This window comes from Myodes glareolus, chromosome 12 (genome assembly GCF_982192425.1).
Source record: "Myodes glareolus chromosome 12, mMyoGla1.1, whole genome shotgun sequence".
NCBI lineage: Eukaryota > Metazoa > Chordata > Mammalia > Rodentia > Cricetidae > Myodes > Myodes glareolus.
This window is the reverse complement of record NC_142037.1, coordinates 25773653-25797595: the sequence shown is the minus strand read 5'-3', so window position 1 is coordinate 25797595 and position 23943 is coordinate 25773653. Positions and strand designations below refer to the sequence as shown.

The following is a 23943-nucleotide window of genomic DNA, read 5'->3' as shown; positions in this document are numbered from 1 at the left end:
GTGGCTTCAGGTCCTCAGCTGTCATGTGGTTGACATAACTGGGATTGAAACCTAGCTGAGGCTTGGAATTCAGCTCACTGGTAGGGCCTGTCAGCCTGTGAAAAACCCTGGTGTAGTGGTTTGAACAAGACTGGCCTCCATAGGCTCTTGTGTTTGAATAATTGGTCCACAGCAACTGGAAGCCCTTGGGAAGTATTCAGAGGTGTGGACTTGTTGGAGGTAAGTCCCCGGGGTTGGCTTTGAGGCCATTCCCCAGTGTTCTCCCTCTCTCTGCCTCATGATCAAGAAACAAGCTCCCAGCTGCTCCTGTTGCCACGCTTTTGCTCTGACAACACGGACTCTAACCCTCTGAAATCGTAAACCCCAATGAAACACTTTCTTTTATCAATTGCCCTGGTCATGGTGTTTTATCACAACAGAAAATGACTGGGACACCTGGGTTCTCTTCTCAACACGGTGAAAAGAAGTAAGCCAACAGAGAGCTGTCTGGCTTTCAAAGGCCAGGCAGGCTCCGTCTGGACATCTAGCCGTTGAGGGAGTCCTGTCCACTCACAATATAGACCTCCCAGGGCTGCTGAGGAAGCGCCTGGGGCATATAGGTCATGACCTGGACTTTGTTTCTGAAGGTGAGTGATTTGGGACAAGTCTCCTAACCCATGTGAGTGTTTGTATTCTCATCTGAGGAATGAGGATCCCATCTCTTTCCAGAATTACTGTAGGAATGGACTCAGACAAACAAAGGGTTGGACAGGGACTTATCAACTCCCAAGTGGGACTCTAGTAATGGCTACTTGTATGTCAACTTGGGTGAGCCACCATGCTCATGGGTTTAGTTAAATACCAGTTTAAGATGTTGCCAGCAAAAAAAAAAAAAAAAAAAAAAAAAAAAAAAAAAAAAAAAAAAAGATGTTGCCAGCAATTTTTTTTTTTAAAAAAAGATGGAATTAACTTTTAAGCTTACAGACTTTAAGTAAAGTATATGGCTTTTGATAATATAATTAGACATCATTTAGTCAGTGCAAGGCCTTAAAAGTCAAGATTGTCATTTTCCGGAGGAGAGGATCTGGGCATCAAGATTGCAAAATTAGCATTCATCAGTGTCTGTTCTATAAATTTTGAACTTGCCAGCCTGCACACAATCCATCATGGACAATTTAGATTGACCATCACAGACACAAGATCCTCAATGACTTAACAGGAAGGTCTGGAGGCAAAGAAACAGGCAGGTGTAAGGATATTTCTCAGACCTCTGACCACACCCACAGTCACACAAGAATCACCTCAGAATCCCATAGGCACGTCGTGGACAGGGAAAAGGGTGGGGGTGTCTCCCAGTGCTGACAGACACATCAAGGACAATGAAAGGGGGGGGTCACCCAGTGCTGACAGTAGTTCCACCTGGATACTTTCTCTAGTCTGTGTTGTTTCATTTCATTCTGGACCCATTCCCTGCAGATGGAAACGTACTATAGTGACCAGCATGAAGGGATAACATATGGGTGCAGGCAGGATGTCCCTTTTTTCTGCACCTCTGTTTTCTCTGTGGGTCCCAGTCGTCCAGCTTCTGTCCTGCACCTGCCTGCTGGATAAGCTGACGGTCTTTCATTCTCTGGTAAGCCCTAATTATCACTGTAAACTCCCAGAAATCCTACCTACACGCTGGCATGACATTACATGTCATCATGTAACTGAATACCACCAGTGGGTCTATTTCTCTTCTGGTTTGATATTTTCATAGGACAAAAAGGCAAGGATCTAGACTTGCCCCTTTCACAACTCTCTCTCAGAAGAACTTACCAGAGTACCATTTTCTTAGTTACTTTTCTATTGCTCTGCTAAGACACCATGTCCAAGGACACTTATAGAAGAATTTATTGGGCTTACAGTTTCAGAAGGTGAGTCCATGACCATCACGGTGGGAAGTATGGCAGGCAGCCATGGTGCTGAAACAGTAGCTGAGAGCTTACATGCTGAGACAACAACCATGATTCAAACAGAGAGAGCTAACTGGGAATGGGGTGGGCTTTTAAAATCTCAAGGCCCACCTCACAGTGACACACCTCTATCAATTAGGCCACACCTTCTAATCCTTCCCAAACAGTTCTATCAACTGGGAACCAAACATTCAAACATGTGAGCCTGTGGGTGTCATTTTCATTCAAACCACCATAACCATAAAATTCACTCGCATATATAATTCCCTCTGAGAGAAGTATCCCCAAAGAATCACGAATCTCCCAGCATAGAATGACCCCTCCTCCTGTCCTTTGCAGTGCTTACAACTGAAACTGGGACTTTCACTCACATTAGGAAGGATCCCATCACTGAGCAATATGACCAGTCTTTTCACTTTTGATGTGGAGACAGGGCCTCCCTAAATTGCTCAAGCTAACCTTGAACTCTGTAGTCCAGGAGAGCTTTGAACCAGTGATCTTCCTGCCTCAGTCTCCTGAGTGGCTGAGGTTATAGCACTCCTGGGCCCAGTTTAAACCTAGTTCTTAACAGTCTCACTGTTATTCCTTATGCTCTCTCTGGTCCCTTTAAGGGCTAACCACGCCCACTTCCAGCCACTTCTGACCTCGTCGCCATCTTGGCTTCCCTCTTTTCTGTTCGTCTCTTGCCATGTACACATGTGTTTTCTGTCTCTCCCTATGTTTCTCTTTATGTCTCTCTGATTTCCTCTTTTTGAAGTAATAAATATCTCCCTCTCCTCTAAATAATAAATGTTTAGCTTTATGTATAGCCTCATGTCCATTTACTCTTCCGTCCACTGCATCCAGCCGCCTGACTCTGCCGCTCGCCTGGGGACCCTGCACTGCTCTGGCGGCAGCCTCTGCCTGGCTCACAGGCCACCCGGGGCATCCCAACATCATATTATTTTTAAAGAACAATACTCACTACCTCAACACCACCACAGTGAACACAAGGCCTTCCATGCAAGACTCAGAAGAACCCACACCTACGCCATAGCCCTGGGGCATACCTCTGTGCTGTCCTGCTCAACCACCCTGGCCATCTTTGAACAACTAATCAACCTCAGCTTTCTTCCTCATCACACTACTTCCAGAAGAATGCCAGACCTGAAGCAGAAATCCAAATGCTTGGTGCACACATGCATGCGACCAGCATCAGAAACATGATATTTAATATGGTTGAGCAGACGTTTTAAAAACGAGGGGAAATTGGTTAGAGAGTTGAGAGTCTCTGCAAGATTCTGATTCAGTCTTGCTCTTGACATTTGGCTGCATGGACCAAACAACTTGAATAAGGGGAAACATGGCGACAGGAGAATTCCAGTCTACCAGGGGGTGTGTAGAGAGGTTTGGGAAACTTGAGGAAGGCAGAGAGGGCGGGATGGTGAGGGAGGGCACGGGCCCTGATGTTTATTACATGAGAATCACTTGTTTATTGTTCATGGTTTCCATGCGTGTCTCTACCAGGAAGGGTTCTGAGCAGTGTGCCACATGAGAGAACTTTGATTTGATGGTGACTAGCCCTCGAGGAATGTAAACTCCATCCATAAACAAAGAGGCAGCATGAGGGTTTCAGTGTTGTCTGAGACCAAAGGAAGAGATGATTGTGACTGAGGCAGTCCGGGAGGAGACAGCTGAGAGACCCACAGGGCCAGCTAGGATTTAGGTTAACCCTTGCCATCCTGGAGGCCTCGTAGAGTGGCACTGCTGTTGGGGTAGTCAGGCCTGGAATCGAGTCCTGGCCCTTTTGTTCTGTGCTGAACCAGAAGGGGACAAGATACTACTTTGGTTGTTCAGTTACATGAGGACATGTAATCTCAGTATTGTTGTACAAATAAGATTTCCAAGAGCTCAAAGTTATAGATGGTGTTTACCAAAGAAAGGAAAACAGCATCCATTAAGATAGGTATAAGGTTGGGTGGTGGTGCTGCACACCTTTAATCCTAGCACTCGAGAAGCAGAGGCAGGTGGATCTCTGTGAGTTCGAAGCCAGCCTGGTGTACAAGAGTTAGTTCTAGGACAGGCGCTAAAGCTACAGAGAAACCCTGTCTCAAAAAACCAAATAAATAAATAAATAAATAAATAATAAATGCAAGCTAAACTGAACACAGAAGTAACTGAGTTCAAAACAAAGGCAACAGTGATTCTGATCCCTTAGACCCTTTCAGGTTTATTCTCTGTGCCCTTATGCAAGAGCGATGACTTTTATCAAAAGCCCCATACAGTGCAAAGGCCTGTTTCACTCTGGGCAAAGGAATACAACAACAACTATAAGGCCTTATTATTTTAAAAGGGGGCAGCCACATGATTCAGCAGTTCCGTGTATAGTCCACAGAGAGTTGAATTCAGCAGGCAAGGGTGCCTGCCTCCAACCCTGACAACCTGAGTTGTATCTCCAGGCCCCACGCGATAGAAAGCGGGTAGCAGATCCTATAAGTTGTCCTCTGTCCTCTACATACATGCCACAGCACAGTCATACGCGCGCACGCGCGCACACACACAATAATAATGTAATAAAAAAAATGTAACGACTTGAAAGGCAGGTCTTGACCCAGGGTTTGTGTTCGCCCATGCATTCTAGCAACAGCAAACAGATGGAAGGAACTCAAATAGCCCTGGGTAGACAGATGAGGCAGTAAAACACTCACACACTGAAGACTGGGTCAGGAGTGTTCCTCCAAACACCTGCATATCGAAGGGTTGCCTTCCAGAGCCCTGCTATAAGCTTACGCTTCCGTATTGCAGTCCATCATTGAAGGAAGTCAGAACAGAGACTGAGATAAGCCAGGACCCTGGAGGCGGGAGCTGAAGCAGAGGCCATGGAGAAGCGTTGCTCACCAGCTTGCTTCTCATGCTTTGCTCAGCCTGCTTCTCATAGGAACTAGGACCACCAGCCCAGGGACTGCACTGCCAGCCATGGACTAGGCCCTCCCCATTAACCACCAATTAAGAAAATACCCAACTTATGTGGAGGCATTTTCTCAATTAAGGTTCCCACCTTTCAGATAACTCTAGTTTTTGTCAAGTTGATCTAAAACTAGCCAGGACAGTGGCTTTCTACTTTTCCTGAAGTGGCAGCTATACCTTCAAGGCACTGTGAAGACCTTTGAGAAGACAGCTTACGTTCTTGATTTACTGATTTTGGGAACAGTGAGTGGTTCTACCCCAGTGTATTCACCAGGTTTCTTTCCTCTTCCCTTCCTGTGACCTCATTCCACCTAGTGACTTCCTGTTGCTACATCGGTGTACTCATAGAGCTGTCCAGATTTGGGGAGGAAGTAAGGGTTTCTTGGCAAGGGCCCAGAGCCTTAAGTCCAAGACAGCATTGGTCAGGAGCTGAAAGATTAAAGCAGGAGAACCACAGCCAGGCAGGCATACCAGTCAGAATGTTATGTGGTGCCACACACTGTAGCCCTAGAACCCAGGGCTGGTATCTCAGTGTCTCTGGACCCAGACCATGGGGTGTCAGCTAAGCCATGCTCAGAGTCTGGGAAGACAGATTCCAGACTCCAGGCCCAAGTAATGGAGGAATGTTCAGGAACTCACAGAGACCAAGGCATACTCAGAGATGCCCACTTGAGCAAAACCCACCTAAGCAAATGCATCTGTGGCCTGCACATTGATATTCTCTCTCTCTCTCTCTCTCTCTCTCTCTCTCTCTCTCTCTCTCTCTCTCTCTCTCTCTCTCTCTCTCTCCTGCCAGAGGATGGAAACCAGGGTTTCATGCACACTAGACATTATCTTTGAACCATGCCTCCCTACTCTGAATCGTACACAAGATAACATTTTCTATAATGTGTGTGTGTTTTTTTTATATATAGCAAGGTGCACACATGGAAGACAGAGGGTGCTGGGTGACACCTGTTCTTCTTATCTCATTCTGACAACGGATGTAGGGTTCACAGCACCCTCATCCCTTCCGTGTGGGCCTGTCCTTATGTGCCAGGTATAGGGGAAATTGCCTCCTGACTGTGGACGTGCTCGGCTCCAGCCAGGGACAGAGGATTCATTGCCGTGGGTACTGGGCTTCAACCTGAGCAGCGAGGATACAAGTCATGACCTCACTGGTGATCAAAGCTGGGATGAAGCAGGGGGGGGTTCACTGATGCCCAGAGGGAAGTTACCGTCCCCTCTTTCCAGAGTGTGATGTTGGAAGAGACTCCTCATGTGACCTTGGTCCAGGCTCTTCTCAAGCATGTGATATCAATGTCAGGACACCCACAGAGTCAGTGCTATTCCATTTTACACATGAAAAAGTTTGGTAAACATTTTTTTCTAAGACTACTGGCCAGAAAGCAAAGGGTTAAAGGTGACCCCCATTTCTGTGCCCTACTGGGGAGGTCCATTTCACACCTTCTGGGACTGAGTCACCGCAAGAGGTGGCATGAGGTAGCCAGAAAATTTCTGGAAAAGGTAAAGCCCTGGTGATGAGTACAGTTTGGGCAACAAGATGTACATGAAGTGAGTAACCCCTGTGCTCTATCACTTCGGCAAGGCTGTTCTCTGGGAAGCAACTTACAGACCTGGCAGGGAACACCATCCCTCTGCCTCTGAGTGCTGGAGACTAAGCCCTAGAAAAGCTTCTTGCCTGGAGTCATTCATCTTTGAAATAGAATCACCAAATGATGAAAACCGAAACGAACAAGATTCTGACAGACAGAACCTCTGGCTTTGCATGTCGCGTTGGGGAGGGGGGGCTGGCGCACACAGCAGAGCTCAGGCATAAGTGTGGAGGTTAGAGGACAGTTGGGGGAGCCTATTCTCCCCTACTATGTGGGTCCCAAGGATTGAACTCAGGTGGTGGCCAGTGCCTTTATCCAGAGAGCCATTTCATTAACCCCAAGAGTCTCTGTCTTCAGGCCCTTCACTACCACACCCGTCTATTAGGAATTTGTTTATTTTGATTCTTTAATGTTGCCGAGAATGGGAGGAGGGAAACGAGAAACAGAGAAGGGAGAGGCAGAAAAGGAGAGGCAAGTGCCCCTATATTCCTGTGCCCTTGCCCTTAGATTCTCAGCCCACAGAGCTCTCTGCTGATGTTGGAGCACTTTAGGACGGAAGGCATTATGTAGCTTTGAGAGCATTCATTCTAAGGCCGACAGTCTTCAAGTCCCCCGTCTCTCCTGCCTGGCTCCTTGGGCATTTCCAGGCTCACTCCTAAATACACCACATACTGAAGTCATTGCCTCTGAGTTATGAGAAGCATTGTATAGGTTAGAGGGCTAGAAAGAGGGTGCCAGGAGAAGAGGATCCCCGGATGAGTATGACCAGGTCAGCCTTCCCAGACAGCTGAACACTCCTCTGACCGAATCCAAACGTTCAGTCTTCTGAGCGACTTAGACTCTCTATGGAACCAGGAGTGGTCATGCTGGCGTCCTTGTAGGTTCTGAGGCTATAGATTAGCAACTGACATCACTCACACACTGCTGTCCTGGCCTGGCAGCTGCTTATGTTATGGGAAGCTTTGAGAAGCATATAGGGGAGCCTTATGTTCCATTTTTGTAGTGATGCTATAAGACTAAAGTTATTAATATTTTGATTAGTTCTGTGCAGGCGATCAAATCCCGGGTCTCATGGATACTATGCCTTCCCACTGAGCTACACCTCAAGCCTCCAAACTATTTTTGCACATTCTTACATTTGGAGGAGGGGGAGTGCCTTTATTGCTGACCTCAAACTCACAATCATCCTGCTTAGGCCTCTCAAGTTCTGGTATTATAGTTACACACTATCACACCCAACTCACTAAAATTGGTACTTTTATTGTACGTGTGCGTGTTCAAGTGCATATGTATGTACATGTGTGTGGAGGACTGAGGATAACCACAGGTGTCATTTTTTTTTAAATGCTCTTTTGAGACAGTCTCTCATTTGCCTAGAGCAGCGGTTCTCATTCTGTGGGTTGTGACCCCTTTTGGGGGGGTCAAACAACCTTTTCACAGGAATCACTTAAGAGCCTCGGAAAACAAATACTTACATCATGATTCATAACAATAGCCAAATTACAGTCACGAAGTAGTAGCAAAAATAATTTTATGGTTGGGGTCACCACAACATGAGGAATTGGATTAAGGGGTCGCAGCATTAGGAAGGTTGAGAACCACCGGCTGGAATTTTCTAGTTAGACTAGTCTAGCTAGCCAGGGCGCCTCCGGGAGCCTCCTGTCTCTGCAACATTTGGATTATAAGCACATGCCATCATGCTTGGCATTTTTACAGGTTTTCTGGGGGTGGAACTCGTCCTCATGATTGCAAGCCAAACACTTTAATAGCTTAGCCATCTCTCGAGCCCCTAAAAGCGTATTTATATAAAAGCAGAAGCCACCGGGCCTCTCATGGTCAGCACTGCCCGCCTGCTGCAATGCTGGGACTGTGGCTCACAGTGCGGACACCGTTCCTGAGCGCTAAAGAAGCGGGAAGCCCAGCTCTCGCCATCACCCCAGCTGGCCGCATCCACCACAGCCTCTGTGAGCCGTTTCACCCATTCCGGCCAGTGCTGTCCTGAGGGGAGGCACTCAAGGGAGGGCGACAGCTCGATGAGGTTGTGACATGTTAAGTGGGTATTTGGAAAGGAAAGGAACTGGCCAGACAGGCCCAGAGTTCTATCTGAGGGGGCACATTGCTGCTGCCCTTGAAGTGACGCGTGATTAGAAAGGCTGTACGCTATGACAAGCTCGGGCAGCTTCAGAGTCACCGACACAGTCCTGCTCTTGTTGGCCGCATGCCAGGCTGGGGCTGTTGGGATCGAGACTCAGACCCTCTTGTCAAGTAGGATTATCAGCCCTTAGGATTCCCAGGTTTGGACCCCACAGATACAGTTAATGTTGGCTTGAAAACATTAAAAAGAAAATTCCAGAAAGTTCCAAAAGAGCAAAGCTTAAAGTGATCACATATATAGCACTACCCTGGATCGGTCACCATTCCACTGCTGTAAGGCCCCTTGCCTGTAGTCGTTTGGACGCTTGCCTCATGTGTTCTGTGTCCCTAGGCCCATGGTGGTTGCATCGATACCCAACAAGCACAGACACGTTTTCTCGTTGCTATAATAATTATTTATGTACTATTCACCTTCCACTGAGTATTGTAAGTCCCCTAGAGATTATTTAAAGTCTACAGAAATATGTGCATAGGTTCTATGCCAATATTGTTCCATTTACATAAGGGATTGAGCATCCACAGATTTTGTGGGCCTGGGAGTTGGAGAGCCTACAACCAATGCCCCAGCAGATGCGTGGTGGCTGTATTCACATCCTACTGCCCTAGGTGACATCAGCCACTAAGTCCAGAGCATAGGGAAGAAACTTGAAAAGCATTTTTGTAACACAGAGGACAGAAGGATTAGTTTCATGGGAAAAGTCAAGCAAGATTCTGAGAATAGAATCCATCAAGTCTAAAGGTTTGTGGGTTTACATAATATATTTAATGAATCGAATGCAACTAGGATGTACAAGGAAGTAAGAAAATTCAAGGGTCGCCATGGTCACAAAAGTTGCCTTCACTAAACTTTCTGAAACATCTAGTACATTAACTTACAAAAGTCTTAAATTCTTACCCTGCTTCTTCAGGATTATATGACATGGGCAAACTCTGCTAGTTTAATGTTAAAATTGTAACAGATAACCATCAATCAAGTGCATCCTGGTGTTTGATACTTAGGGTAGAAAATTAGCCCAGAATTTATGACCCCATCTCATCATTCTATAGTCTATATATTTTTATACTTATTTATTTTTGCTTTAAGAACCTTCAGAGCTGCATTTTAGCCCTGTATATTTGAGAAAAACATTACCAGTTGCTTCAGAACACATGGGGACAGAAGCACACTTAAGCCAAATGCAAGACCATGAAGGTTTGACCTCTGCGGGGAGAGGAGGGTTTTCTATCTGACTCCAGTATTCAAATCCTAAAGTTTCTTAATCTAGCCCTACCAATGGCTTGTTTAGCTAGGGCTTTGAAGATGAAATGTCACAGTTGACTCTCTAGCTCCACCGTGGTATCAATGAGCCATTGATAGTTTGGGCATACCCTCCCTGCTTGGAGAAAGGACCAGAATTGATATTGGGACCACCCAGTATCCATTAGAACTCAGGGTGGTCCTTATGTAAGGCAGGATTCAAGGAAAACAGGAAATCCAACATAAATATATGTTAACTTGCACTGCTAGGCCTGTGTTTCCTGAACACGAAATGGAAGGGTCGATCACCCCTCCAGACTCACGAGAAGACTGGGGCCGATGGGTGTACCACCTATGGGTCTTTAGTGATCAGAGCTGAAAAGAGCCAAGGACATGGCTGCCCCCGCATGTTACAGATCATGAGACATGAATGGGTGCAGCTGTTTTGCTCTACAAATCCAGGCACACTCAGGATGCGCTTTCTACCTTTCATACTGTCGAGCCAAATTGTCTCAAAGGTAGATGATACACCTGCTCAGATTCTCATTGCCTTGTTGCCTGCCTGCCGATGCTCAGGTCTTTTCTGTACGAGAGTCTCCTACTTGTATTTTCCATCTAAGTATTATCACAGATGGAATGGTGCTCCTTCAAAAGGGCAAGTTGCCGTCTTAATCCCTGAGAATGGATCCATTTTGGGAGCGGGGTCTTTGTGGATGCTGTTAAGATGACCAATAGGGTGGTCTTTAATCCGATTCATAAGAAGAGGGAGGGCGAGGGAGATGGCTCACTTGGTAAGGTACTTGCTGCACAGTATAAAGACCCGAATTAAGATCCTCAGAACCCACACACAGGTTAGGCTTGATGGTACGTGCCTGTAACCCCAGCAGGTGAAGGATAACAGGAAGGAGAGTCCCCAAGGCTAGCTGGCCAGAGAACCTTGTCAAATCAGTGAGCTCCGGGTTTATTGAGAGCCTACCTCCAAAAGCAAGGTGGAGAATGATAAAGGAAGACACCAATACTGACTTCTGCTTTCCACATGCCTGTGAATACAAGTGAGCACACTCAACACACAAGAAGAGGGATGATTGGACACGGGTAAACAGGGAGACCATAACGCGAGACAAGGCAGATGCTGCAGTGTGACCCCCCCCCAAAGCCAAGGGGTATCAAGAACTCCTGAGAGCCAATAAAAACCAGAAGTGGCAAGGGAGGGTAATCAACTCCTTCCTGAGCCTCCAGAAAGCAGGGCTCTGCTGACATTTGGGGTTCACCCTGCAGTCTCCCAAAATGTAAGAGAGAATAAACGTGAGTTTCTGTAAGTCATTGAGCCTATGATCCTTTGCTACAACAGACCTAGAGAGGTTAATAAATAAGAGTCTAAAAATCCAACAATATCCCATAGGGCCAAGGACATAAGGGAGATATTTTAACCGCTAAAAAATACCGTTGCCAAACAACTGTAGGGAAAACCTATTCAACCTTGCTAATTATAAAGTATATGGACAATAAACCATCAGTATGGTAGGGTTTTGTTTCATTTTATTTTTTGAAATGGCAAATCAAGTCAACAACCAGTAACAGAACAGACACTCCCCCTGGGGGGAATGTAGGGGAAGCCATTTGGTAAAGTGGATTCGGAAGTGCTTCCATAGCCTTCTCTTGGCAAATGGTGTCCAGCAGAATCTCAAGATCACCAGGAACAATAACAAAATAATCTCCGAGCACCCAGCTTTATAAAACAAATCTGTTAAGTTACCTCATCTTTGACTCATCTGAGGCTCTGACCACTGGGGACTACAAATTGGGGTCTAAGAGCAGAGTGCCCCATTTCCTAGGAGCACTCAGTGTCACTTCCCGGTGTCACTTTGGGATAATACTTAAGGTGACTTTTTAAAAGACTACATATGTGTATATGTATGTGCACACAAGCATAGTGCTGCATTGTATTGTGTTACATTACACTGTATTGTGTGTTACACCAGGCAAATGCTCTATCACAAGGCTACACCCCTGGTCCTGCTATAGATATTTACAAAATCCCATGGAAATTAAGATGTTTCAATGCCTTAAGACTCCTTTGTGGCCGGGGAGAGACCGCCTGCCCTTCCTTGAACTAGACGACTCTTAGTGATGGCTAAGGAGCCAGCCCCTGGGACAGATCTGAGAGACAAGAGCTCACAGTGCAGATCCAGCCCTTGGCTCTACCTGAGGGCCTCAGGGGGTAAGAGGTGAGGTGACAGGCCACCTTGGACCACCTCTCAAGTTTAGAACCTGTCAGAGTTATTCAAGTTAACCATCCTAAGGTATCCACTGGGCCCAACTTTTCTTTTCCTTTTAATTTGCAAGCCTCGAGAAAGCCCCTGCCCTAAACCTTCTCTTCACCCCGATCTTTCTTGTGTGACCCCCATGTAGCTTGCTAAGAGTCCTATGTCTAGGTCTTGTAAGTGCATGAGCTCCGATTTCCTGTGCTTCCTATGTCTCTTGTAGGCAAACTTGACTGACCATATAAAAGAGCACAAAGCCAACCTCTCCCCAAATTGCATCCCACTGAACAAAAACTGTAACGTATACTGCATTCTACATCTCTGCACTAAAAGATTCCTTCTCTGCTATGTAATAGGATTTCTGTATCTAATAGAAATCCCTGGTACAAGTGCTATAATTTGAATTTTCAAAGGCCATTGCATTCACTGAAGGCTTGATCACCAGTCAAGGACATTACCGGAAGATGGTAGATCTTTAGGATGTGGTGTCTAGAGGGAAGAAATTAGGTCATTGAATCACACCAGTGAAAGAGATACTGACATGCAAGTGGCGGTATCTCAACTTCCTGGCTGCTGTGAAGTAAGCAGCTTCCTTTGCCATTATGTTCTGCCTTATCTCAAGCTCAGGGCATCAGTGCCAACTGATCATGAACTCAAAACCTCAAAAGTTGGGAGCTGAGCGATAAGATTCCGTCTATAGGGCTGGAGCAATGGTTAAGAGCACTGGTTGCTCTTACACAGGACCTGCATTTGGTTCTCAGCATCCATGTGGTGGCTTACAACCATCTGACACTCCAGTTCCGGGGGATCTGATGTCCTGTTCTGGCCTCTACCGGCACCAGGCATTCCGGTGGTGCACAGACATACACAGAAGCCAAACATACACATAAAATAAATAAATCTAAAAACATTAGAATAAACTTTTCCTCCTTTTAAGCTGTTCTCTTGATAGTTTGTCAGTGATGAAAGTGACTAATATAGCAAACTCCATTTCCCCATTTTACAGAGGAAGCTGAGGCGCAACAACACTAAGCAGTGAGATTCTGGCCCCTGAGCCAAGGAAGCCCCGGACCAAGATCACATCGTCTCATCTCAGCTCAGTGTCTATCCACACTACACAGACAAGAAGAAAGTCTGCACTGATCTTCTTAAAGTTGTCAGAGACTTAGAAATCAGCCAATGGATGAGGAAACTGAGGTCTGAGAACAGCTTCATCAAGTCCATGTGTTGATTGCCAGATGCCCATATCTGTCTCGGAGTTATGTGACCACATTTCTTAAAAGCGACGCAACCTAGAGGGCCAGTGAGGTGACTCAGTGGGTGGAAGTCCTTGCTGCCAAGACTGACAACCTGAGTTTAATGTCTGGGACCCAAGTGGTGGAGAGAACTTACCTCCTCAAACTGTTCTCTGATCTCTACGTATGTGCTGTGGCACACACACACACACACACACACACACACACAAATATACTAAAAGCAAGGAATACACTGAATCAAACTTCCACCCCTACACATCTTTGTTGTGTTCTGTGCTGATTAGTTTTGTCAACTTGACACAAGCTAGAGGCATTTAAGAATCTTCTTGAAGGAACCTCAATTGAGAAAATGCCTCTGTCAGGTCAGGCTGTGGGCAGGCCTGTAGGGCATTTTCTTACTTAGGGATGGGAGAGGGCCCAGTTCACTGGGTGGTGCTAGTGGTATAAGAAAGCAGGCTGAGCAAGCCAGTAAAGCAGCTGCCTCCATGGTCTCCGCATCGGCTCCTGCCTCTAGGTTCCTGCCTTGGGTTCTTGCCCTGACTTCCCTGAAAAATGGATTGTATGCTGTGTTGTGTAAGCCAAATAAGCCCTTGCCTCCCCACGTCACTTTTGGTCATGGCGTTTATCACAGCAGTGGAGAGTCAAGCTAGGATACACCCCAAATCCATTCAGTCATTTGGCGTTCCTTACGTGTTTCTTGGGATCCCCAATCCTGAGTCCATCAACTTAGCTTTGGGGAGTCTAGGACCAGAGCTCGCCCGACGCTTCTGGAAATGTCTTAGCTCTTTCTGTCCATTATTTCTTAGTTACAAATAAGTAAAGGAAGGCCTGACCTGGCAATGAAGGCTTTCAAAAATTTAGACAAATAACTTCCTATTACCAACCCCAGTACCCAAGGAGGGCTGAGGCAGAAGGATTACCGTAAATTCAAGAGCAACCTAACCAGTGTCTCAAATAAACAAATAAAAGCACTAAAACCAAACCAACAACAACAAAAACAGCCTACTTAATGCTAAGGTATAACTTGGTGGTAGAGTGTTCGCCAAACTAGTTTCCTTCCCCAGTACCAGCTCCACCACCAATAACAACAAACAAACAAGAAGCGAAAACAAAACCCAAAACCTAAACCAACAAAACAATCTACTCAACTCTGAGGTGTAACTTGGTGAGAGAGTATTTGCCAAACTGGTTTCCGTCCCCAGTACCAGCTCCTTCACTCTCAAACAAACCAAACCAAACCAAAACAAACAAAAAAACCTAAAAAACAAAAACAACAATAAAACAAGACAGTTTACTCAGAAAAAAAAAATTGTCGGCTGCAGCTGCCCCACCAAGCTTCGTGTTTTGCGTCAGTTCTGACCCCTTTTAAAATCCAACCCAGAGCCTTTGAATTCCGCTCAGGAAAGTGAATGCTTTGTTTTCTAGAGATCAAAAACTCTGTCTAACAAGGAGGGTCCTAACCCCGGTTTCTTTCTTCTTCATCATGGTAGATTTGCAAGCTTTTGTGGGGCTCGTAAACCGGCCTCGGGTCAGGCACATCCATCATGGCAGAGGATGCTAAACTGTGCTCCTCTCAGTATCATTAGCATTTCATTGCAGCCCTTGAGCCAGCACTAATTCTCAGGATTAGCGGGAGGGGAGCTCCTTGTTGGAGAAAACATTTTCAACCTAAAAATACTGTTGGGTATGAAATAGAGAGGGAAGCACATTGTGAAAATTATCTTTAAAACATTTTTCTTTTTCTGAGCTAGAGATTTGCTGTGTAGCCCAAAATTGCCTCAAATCTGCCATTTAACCCAGATGTACTCAAATTAGCATCTTCCTGCCTCGGCTTCCCTAGTTCTGGAGTTACAGATGTTTGCCATCACATTTGGTGACATTTTAATCTCTGAGAGATGATTTTATTTCTCCTAAGAGGAAATGAAGTCCTACTAGATTATTTTAGTCCTAAACAAATAGAATTTTAGACCTTGTTAAAAAAATACAGATATTTAAAATTGTTGTATTGCCTTGAACCTAATTATGGCAAATCAGGAGTTAACCATGGTGGTGCACGCCGGAAATCTCAGCAGGAAAACTGAGGCAGGAGGATTGCCTAGAGTTCAAAGGCAGCCCGGGTTACAGAATGAGACCCTGTCTCAAAAGAAAAAAAAAAAAGACGAAACCAAACAACAAACAAACAAAAGAGAAAGTGGAGAGGATTTTTTTTTCCTGGAGTGTATTTGATGGGCTCATCTCAAGAATGCATCACCAACCCCAAGCTCTCAACAACAGAAGCTCACCTATGGACGGGTACTCCAGAGGCCGCAATTTAGGACCCAGCAGTCAGGAGCTCATGGAAGGCCATCGTCCCTCTGTGCCTCCGACACCGTTATTCCTCTCTGCACACCTGTTCCCATGCCCACATTCTCTCTTCCAAGAACATCAGTCATGCCAGATCAGGGTCTACCCTCAGGACTTCATTTAACTAATTACAACTACAATCACCCTTTTCCCAAATAAGGTCAGATTCTAGGGCTCTGCGGACTGAAAAGTCCCTCTACTTCAGGGCACTGTAACAGTCAAAGGAATGGCGAGAATTGTGGATCACAACTAAGCAAAGCAAGATTTTTCTCCCCTAGCTTGACAGAGACCAAATGAAGGCTGAGGGAAAAGGCTGCCGGGCTCTGAAAGCCTGCTTTTGTGTTTTATTTTGTTTTCGTTTCCCTTGGTTTGAGCGCTCAAATCTAGAGCCTTGTCTAGGCAACTCTTTGGCCACTGAATTTCTGCCCCCGACCAACTTTTTCTTGCAGGCTGAGGACTAGCAGGCCACTAGGAGGACAAGATACACACAGAACATTGTATTTTACCAACTGTGTCATTCCAGGAAAGGATTGCAAGGATATAGTAGGTGAGAGTAGTCGCCCCACCTTTTCTGAGGGGGGATTGAAAATAACTGTAAGTCATACATAGTCTATGAGTGAAGTTCTGGGCCTGAGATAATGACTTACACTGCTAAGGGCCAGCTGGGTTTTTCTGCTCCAGTCACAGGTCTCGGTTTCCTAGAGGCTGTAAAAGCTCCCCACCAAAATGTACTGTCAGCGTGGTTTCCGCCACCACAGAGGAGCACTTGCGCATTCTTCTGTCCTTCCTTTGTTGTGCAGGTCATGAGAACATGGGGCTGGGAAACTCAGGCTCCCTGTGTTGCTGAGCCATGCTGCCCCCAGTCTAACAATGAGACCCAACCTCCACCCTTCTGAAGCCATGTGCAGTACAGACGCAGGTACCTGGCTTCCAGAAGGGTGGGCTTCCCTACAGGATGAAGATTTGACGGAGTAAGAGCTTCTAGTCTAACAGGATGGTACATCTGGGGTCTCTAGGAATGGTACCTGAAAATCCGTCTATGTTCCTCTCTCCTGAAAGCATTTCTGGGGATGAGGGGCCTTATTGATCCAGGTCTGGTCCAACTGCTAGCAAGAGGCACACTGTTTCAGGAGTTAGAAGCTCTCTATTCATCAACACCTCTCTCTGCCTCCTCCCTCCAGATAAATAACAGCAAGGGGCAGAGCTCGGCAAGTCCAACCCTTAGCTTGACAGAATAAAGCCCTCACTGGGTAGGGAATGAGAGTTTGCACCCATGATTGGCTTTCAGCTAGACTGGAAACCTCTACGAGTTGAAATGGAAATGTCAGGGCACAGGGGCGGCCATCTTTAATCCCAGCACTTGGGAGGCAGAGGCAAGTGGATCTCTGTGAGTTCAAGGCCAGCTTGATCTACATAGCAAGTTCCAGGACAGCCAAAGCTACGTGGTGAGGGGTGGGGGAAGGAAGATAAATGCCTGTACAGGCTCATGTTTTGAACGCTTATTCTGCAAACGGTGCTCCTATTTTTCTTAATGTCTTGTGCCTACTTTATAAATGAAATTTTGTCTTTGGTGTTCCACATAGTGAAAATGTTTTTGTTGGTAACATCTATTTTTATATAGCCCTGAAAGTTAGGTGGGGACTGCTGCTCTCTCTGCTGTGGAAGAGGCAGGAAAGCCCTTGGATTGTGCAGGGGGACATTTATTGCCAGTTGCAGTCCATGCATATAGCTTTTAACGATCTCTGGACTTATGACACCCTTCCTCCGGGTCCTCCCACATACTATTCTACTTTTCATTGTCTCTACCTCTCCAGCTGCACATTTACCTGTCCTGGACACTTAGCCTTGTGTCCAGTGCTGGGGTCCATCCTCTCCTGGTCCAGGAGTCTTGAATAAAGTTCTGTTCTAAGTGCTATTGGTCCCAAGGCTGTCCACTGAACCAAATGTCTCCTAGAGGCCATTTCCTGGAGATCCAAGCCATGTCTATATCTTTGACTTGATCATCTGACCTGTTCCCTTGCTCCTGGAGACCCTAACTTCACATTCTCTTGCGTCTTTCTGTATGGCACTGGCTCTGCTGTCTGTCCTACATGTGAACTCTGGGGGTGGGGCAAGAAGCTCCACCCCAGCCACCTGCTGACATCTCTGGAGCAGGAGAGCTGGGCTACTCCACCCACCCACCTGCTACTGAGCCAACTCTCATATACCCTTTGGTCTACCTACCACCTGTTGAGTCTCTGCTTATTGTTCTTTACTTGCATGACCAGCTTTTCTTCCCTCACCTTCAGGTGTCTATTGCACCTGCCCCAGCTCAGCAGGAATATCTAGTTCCATGTGGGCTCTGTCCGTCTTTCTTTGCTCATGGACATTAACCCTTCTGTGGCTGTAGGCAAAATATGGCCATCTGCATACAGTGTTGAAGGCACATGGATACAGTGTCCCTTGGAATCTGAAATGGATTTGTTCCAAGAACCCACTGATATTCAAACTTGTGAATGCTCCGTCTCCCTATGACATAGTGTCTGCATGGAATCCATACATAGCCTCCTTGTTTCGGACCTTCCCTTGAATACCTAATTCGATGTGACTGCAGGGCACAGAGTGGTCGTTGCATATCGTTTAGGGGTGATGACAAGGGAAAGCATCTGTTTACATTCACCACAGATGTAATTATTTTCAAATACTTTCAACCATCATTGGTTGAGTCCACAGATGCAGGACCCGTAGATGTAGAAGGATGATCATTTTAATTCCCAAAGCCAATTTCAGATATCCTAAGATTGCTGCTGCTTCTTGGAGGCACAAGAAGACTTGATATTGAGACTTAAGCAGGCTCCACCGGATTGATTAGCTTCACCTCACTGAGGCGAACACTCAGACATTTCGGGTTCTCTTGCTCTTGTTCATTGGTGGTGGCTGAGTTAAGAGAATGTTTCCCAGGAGAAGCTGACCTCTGTGCTATTATTGGTCTACACAGGCCTCCCAGTCTCATTCCACATTACACCTACCCTGAGTCCACCTGCCACCAGGGACAACAGAAACACGTTTCTGATATCGGCTCCCTTTGATCCTCAACCATCCATGACATCCATGTTTGACATTCTTCTTGCCCCAGCACTAAGTGCCTTTGGGTCTCTTAGCTCTCCTGCCCTTTGATATAACAATACATCAGGAGGAATTCCCAATCCTTTCTGTATGACATCATGGTAGTGCATGGGAAAACTGCACACAATACAAGGGAAGTCGCTGTCTGGTATTTCTGCCCCGCAACAGCTACACAGATGAAAGCTGAGACGAGAGATCTTCTCTCCCCTTGGCTTTCCTTGTATGAGATATGGTCTTGTGTGTAGTTCAGGCTGGCCTGAAACCTGAGATCCCTTGCTTTGTCCCGAGTGCAGGAATGGCAAGTGTATGCCACCATACCCAGCTGAATGTAATTATTTATTGCTCCAAATCTAACACCGGTCTTCAGGCGTGCTAAGCAAGTTCCCTGATGCCAAGCTCTAGTCCCAGCCCATCATTTCCACTTTCCCAGATAAGAAAATGAGGCTCAGAGGTTCTGGACATTTGCCTAAGGTCACACACTAATTAATCAGGCCTAGAGCCAGGACTTGGATTCAGCGCTTTGTCTGTCTGTGAGAGTTCTCTATTACAAGGCAGCAGGAGTCAGGTTGCATTCTGCCAGCCGTGGTGTGTGTGTGTGTGTGTGTGTGTGTGTGTGTGTGTGTGTGTGTGTGTGTGTGGTGTAGCAGGGGGTAGGTAGGGTGTGTTGTAACTAAACAGATTCGTGTTGTTCTGCCAAAGCAGGAGACTCAAAGACATAGTTTGTTGCTATAACAGAATACATGAGACTGGGTAATTTATAAAAGAAAGAAGTTTATTCAAATCATGATTCTTGGTTTTGTTTTCTTTTGTTTTGTTTTTGTTTTCTGAGACAAAGTTTCTCTGCATAACCCTGGCTGACCTGGAACTAGCTCTGTAGACTAGGCTGGCCTCAAATTCAGACATTGGGCTGCCTCAGCCTTCCAAGTGCTGGGATTAAAGGCATGAATCACCACTGTCAGGCCAGATCATAAGGCTAGAAGTCAAAGACCAGGAGGCTACATCTGGTTTGGGCTTTACAAAAGGTCATAGCATTGTGCAAATACAGACAGGAATGTGCATGTAGATGAGATAAAACATGGGGGTAACTGTTCTCATGGTAAGTAATCCAGATCCTTGAGAAAGGGATTAACCCTAATGATCACACACTCCACGCTCAGCACATTGGGGACCAGATTTCAACATGTTCTCCAAGCGATAGCATCTTCATAATATAATCGGGTTCCTGGCTCTTTAGATCTCTTTATAGCTAACTTGTGGCTTTGAATCTGAGGCGAGAGACAAGGTAATTCAGACTTGGTGATGCAAGCCTGTACGCCAGCACTCAGGAGGCTGAGGCAGGAGGACTCTTTCAAGTTTGAAGCCTGCTTGTGTTACATATTGAATGTGTGATCCCCAACCACCTTGTCCCAAATAAAAGAGATGACATCATAGTTTCCTGATCCATGTGCCACGAAGAAGGGCAAAGAACAAAAGGAATATCCAACTGTCAGGATGTCTCCTTTAAGTTTTCCCGGAAACCTCACTGTTGACTCCATCTTATCTTAGCGACTTAACAGAGTGCCACATGGTCAACCCTAGCGGCAAGGGAGTATGGGAAAGTGGGAGGTTCCCCCTGAGTGCTTAGGAGGGAAATTGGATGAATGGCAGTTTGGAGTATCTGCCACAGGGCCCTCCCTACCTCTCTCACTGTTCTTCCTTGTTTTCCACTGCTGGCAACATTCCTGCCTTGTTAGCCTCACCCTGGCTCTACCAGTTCCTCACCCTAAATGTGTTGGAGTTTATCCCCTTTCATTCATTCGTGGGTAGGCACCCACAGGGAGCCACAGTAGAAGCCAAAAGGGGTTTCTGCTTTAGCTGCAGGATGTCAAGTCTCTGCTCCTTAGTCTTGGGCACCATCAGCCTGTGTGGGCAAAGCTGTCGGCCATTGCATTATCCAGGCGTCTCTTCAGGGTGAACCCCTGGACACGGGGACTTGAGACTCCCTTGGCTCCATTTCTTTACACGTGGTACCTGGCACACACAGGGCACAGAGCAAACATGCCTCCAGCAAACACTGGCCCTAAGATGGGATGATGCCATCCTGCAGGCCCAGTGCCAGCTCTGGGCAGAGGGAGCCTTCCTGAAGGAAGGGTCTGGGAAGGGAGCCTCCAGATGGCCTCAGGTTCCCCCTGCACTTAGCTAAAATGCTGAGGTCTTAGAGAAGGGTGGCGCTCTGCAGCACAGTATCCTTCTTGGTCCATGTCATGGCTCGGGGTCATGAGATAATTTTAACTTTTATCCCCACCATAGAGCCGCTGGGGTACACAGAATCTCTGCAGGCCACACTTAGGCTCCAGAAAATTCTAAGCTCTTCTCTAGGTATATAAAAACGAAACAAAACAAACAAACAAAACAATAACAACACACAAAACAAACTAACCCAGAGCCCTGCTTTTCTGCTTTTAGCAAAGTCACCCTGTGAGCTGATTAGGCCAGCACACCCTCCTCTGGGTCAGAGTGCCTTCTAAGTCTAAGCAGGTGTCTCCTGCTCCATACCCCTAGGCAATGGCCAGGCGGCTGGGTACCCAGGCCCAGCTCCAGCAAGAATCCTGTTGGGTGGGTTTTGTTTCTTCTTAGCCAGTTTCCATCCTACCACCCCTATCTGCTCCTTACCCCTGGAGTCTCGCTCGCTCCTGCTACACACAGAGAGCCGTGTCCATCTTCCCTCCCGCCATCAGGAGGCTGTGCTTCTGGTCTTTCTCCCCATCCCTGTGGTCTTGGACAACCTTGTCCTTACGTTTCTCTCTCTTTAACCCTCTCTCCCTCCTTCCCTTCCGCCTCCCCTCTTCCTCCTCCCTATTTTTGGTCTAAGGATGGAACCCAGGATCTCACTCATCTAGGCCAGCACTCTACCATTGGGCTAAAAAACCCCAGCCTTGCTTTCTCTTTAGTTTAACAAATGTCACTGAATACTTTTTTCCTTCTTTAAAGCTGAGAGACGGCCGGGCTCCTGTTGGTGCTTGGCTTAATTCCTGTGGGAAGTTTGGGACTGGGAACTTTTGACGGACAGAAGGACAAAAGTGTGTTTGACTTCAGTCCTGGACGAGAAACACGTGTTCATCATACAGCCTTAGGCACAGTGCCCAAAGATACAGATGCAAAGATACAAGAATCAAAGCTGCCACTCTCCCTTTGATATGGCCGGTCCCCTGCCATTCATCTTCCTGCAGGTATACATCATATAAGGCTTTCCACAAACCCCCAGCAGAGGTCAAATCTGCCGTTTCTCCCTGCCTCCGAAGCTGAGTGAAGGAAGGCAAAGGCCATGAGAACTTGATCCAGACTTTCTATCTTGCCCTTAACATATCCCCAGACCATCCCTGTCTGTATCTGAGGCAGCTTTATGACCTAAAACTCAAGGGTTAAAAGGATGGACCATGGGAACGGGCAGAATTAGTCAGAGCTGGGCTCCTGTGAACCCCCCCTCCCCACCCACACAGGACAGATTTCCCACTAATTCTTTGATCTCTGGGTGTTCCCTTGACCCCTGGCATTTTAGTGTGGGCCGTGGGAGGCAGACCTGCACCCTGGCACTGGATTCCAGACAATTCCTCATTCAGCTGAAATCGCTGCTGCCACCACCACCACCGTACTCTAGAACTGAAGTCTCACGCCGCAGGAGTCCTCTTTAGACCACAGGCTCTCGTAGAAACCAGCCAGGCAGAGGAGAAATGACCTCAAAAGGAGGAATAGGGTTTCCCGGGAGTTACACTTGTCCCACGGCTATGGCCATCAGAAGAGGCCGATTGTTTCATTGAAGTTTTGTCAACAACTAGTATTCGGTTTTGGAGGATAGAAAAAGTTTTTTTTTTTAAGTTACTTGTTTTGCAGGTTTAAGAGTAACACTAAAAATGCCATTTTACCAGCGATTACAGCCCAACTCCCTTGTTCCCAAACATTATAATACCAGGTACGAATCAGCACTTGATAGTCTTTCTAAGCAATGATCCTAATGTAGGTACAATATTGATATCTTGGGTTTTTCTTAGGGGTGGGAGGTCAGCCTATCCTATGCACCTGTCCAGCTTGAGGGAGGAGATGACATCCCCTCTGGCAATGCTGTCTGCGTCTGTGCTGTGAGAAGGAGGCTCATCTGCTCTACAGACCCTTTAAGGCATGCGAAAGCAGTTTAATGCCCCCAAGGTGGCAGGCTGGTCTCGTGGCTCACTTCCTTAGCCCTTCCTGGGTAGGACACCATCTGTCTTCTTCTCAGCTGTGTCCCCAGGGGCCACTCTGTAGGGCTACATCCAGGAACTCCAGGGTCCCAGGGCACAAGAAGAGACTGGAAGGAGGGAGGGGAGGAAGTGAGACCCTACCACTGAACCGCTCCCCGCAACTCTTGGCTAACTGTTGCAGGCACTGGCAAGGCTGTCCTTCTCCAGGCTCTGGCAATATCCCCTGTTTTTCCTTAGGATGCAAAAAAGGTGACTTGGCTGTCACCAGCCTGGGAAAGGCGTTATTCATGTGGCTGTCCTAGGCCTGGGCCACACCTCTCTGAACACTGGAGCTGAGAAAAGGGAGCCACGAAGTATGGCCTTGAGGGGCGCTGGCTCTGGACTGAGGGGTATTGGATATGAAGCCTCCCACAGCCCTTCTGCCCTTCACTCTCCTGCCGTCCTTTCTCTACAAGGTGGCCACAGAAGTTGGAATTCCTCCTCCCCAAGGCAATCCTAGAAACTAAAACAAAACAAAGCCACAATACCCCTAATGCCTCCCCCAGCCCCACCCCTTCATGTTTGTGTTGGACTCTGCCAGAAAGGAAATGCCCACCAGCCTTGTCTGACAGTGGATTGTAAGGTCCTGACCCTAAGGGGTCCTGCTTCCAACCTGGCATGGGAAAGAGTGCCACCCAGAGCCAGAGCCAAGGGTAGGAGCAGGCAGGCCTAGCTGGGACCCTCAGCCTGTAGCCGATTGCATTCCCACACACCTGCCCCTTCTTCATTCAGTTAAATAGAAAAGCAAACAATGTCCCTGGGCCTTTGTGTCTTCATTTCTGAACCTACCCATATCTTAGAAAACGGATTTAGCAGGAGCGACACTCCTCTCATGCTGGCCTGTATTTTTATTATA

General features: G+C 46.8%; 1 protein-coding gene across 1 annotated transcript in view; it reads right to left on the bottom strand.

Moving 5' to 3' along the window:
- The window catches only part of Spata13 (spermatogenesis associated 13), a 180920-nt gene that overhangs the window by 145421 nt on the left and 11556 nt on the right, over positions 1-23943 (bottom strand). The gene's annotated exons all lie outside the window — the stretch shown is intronic.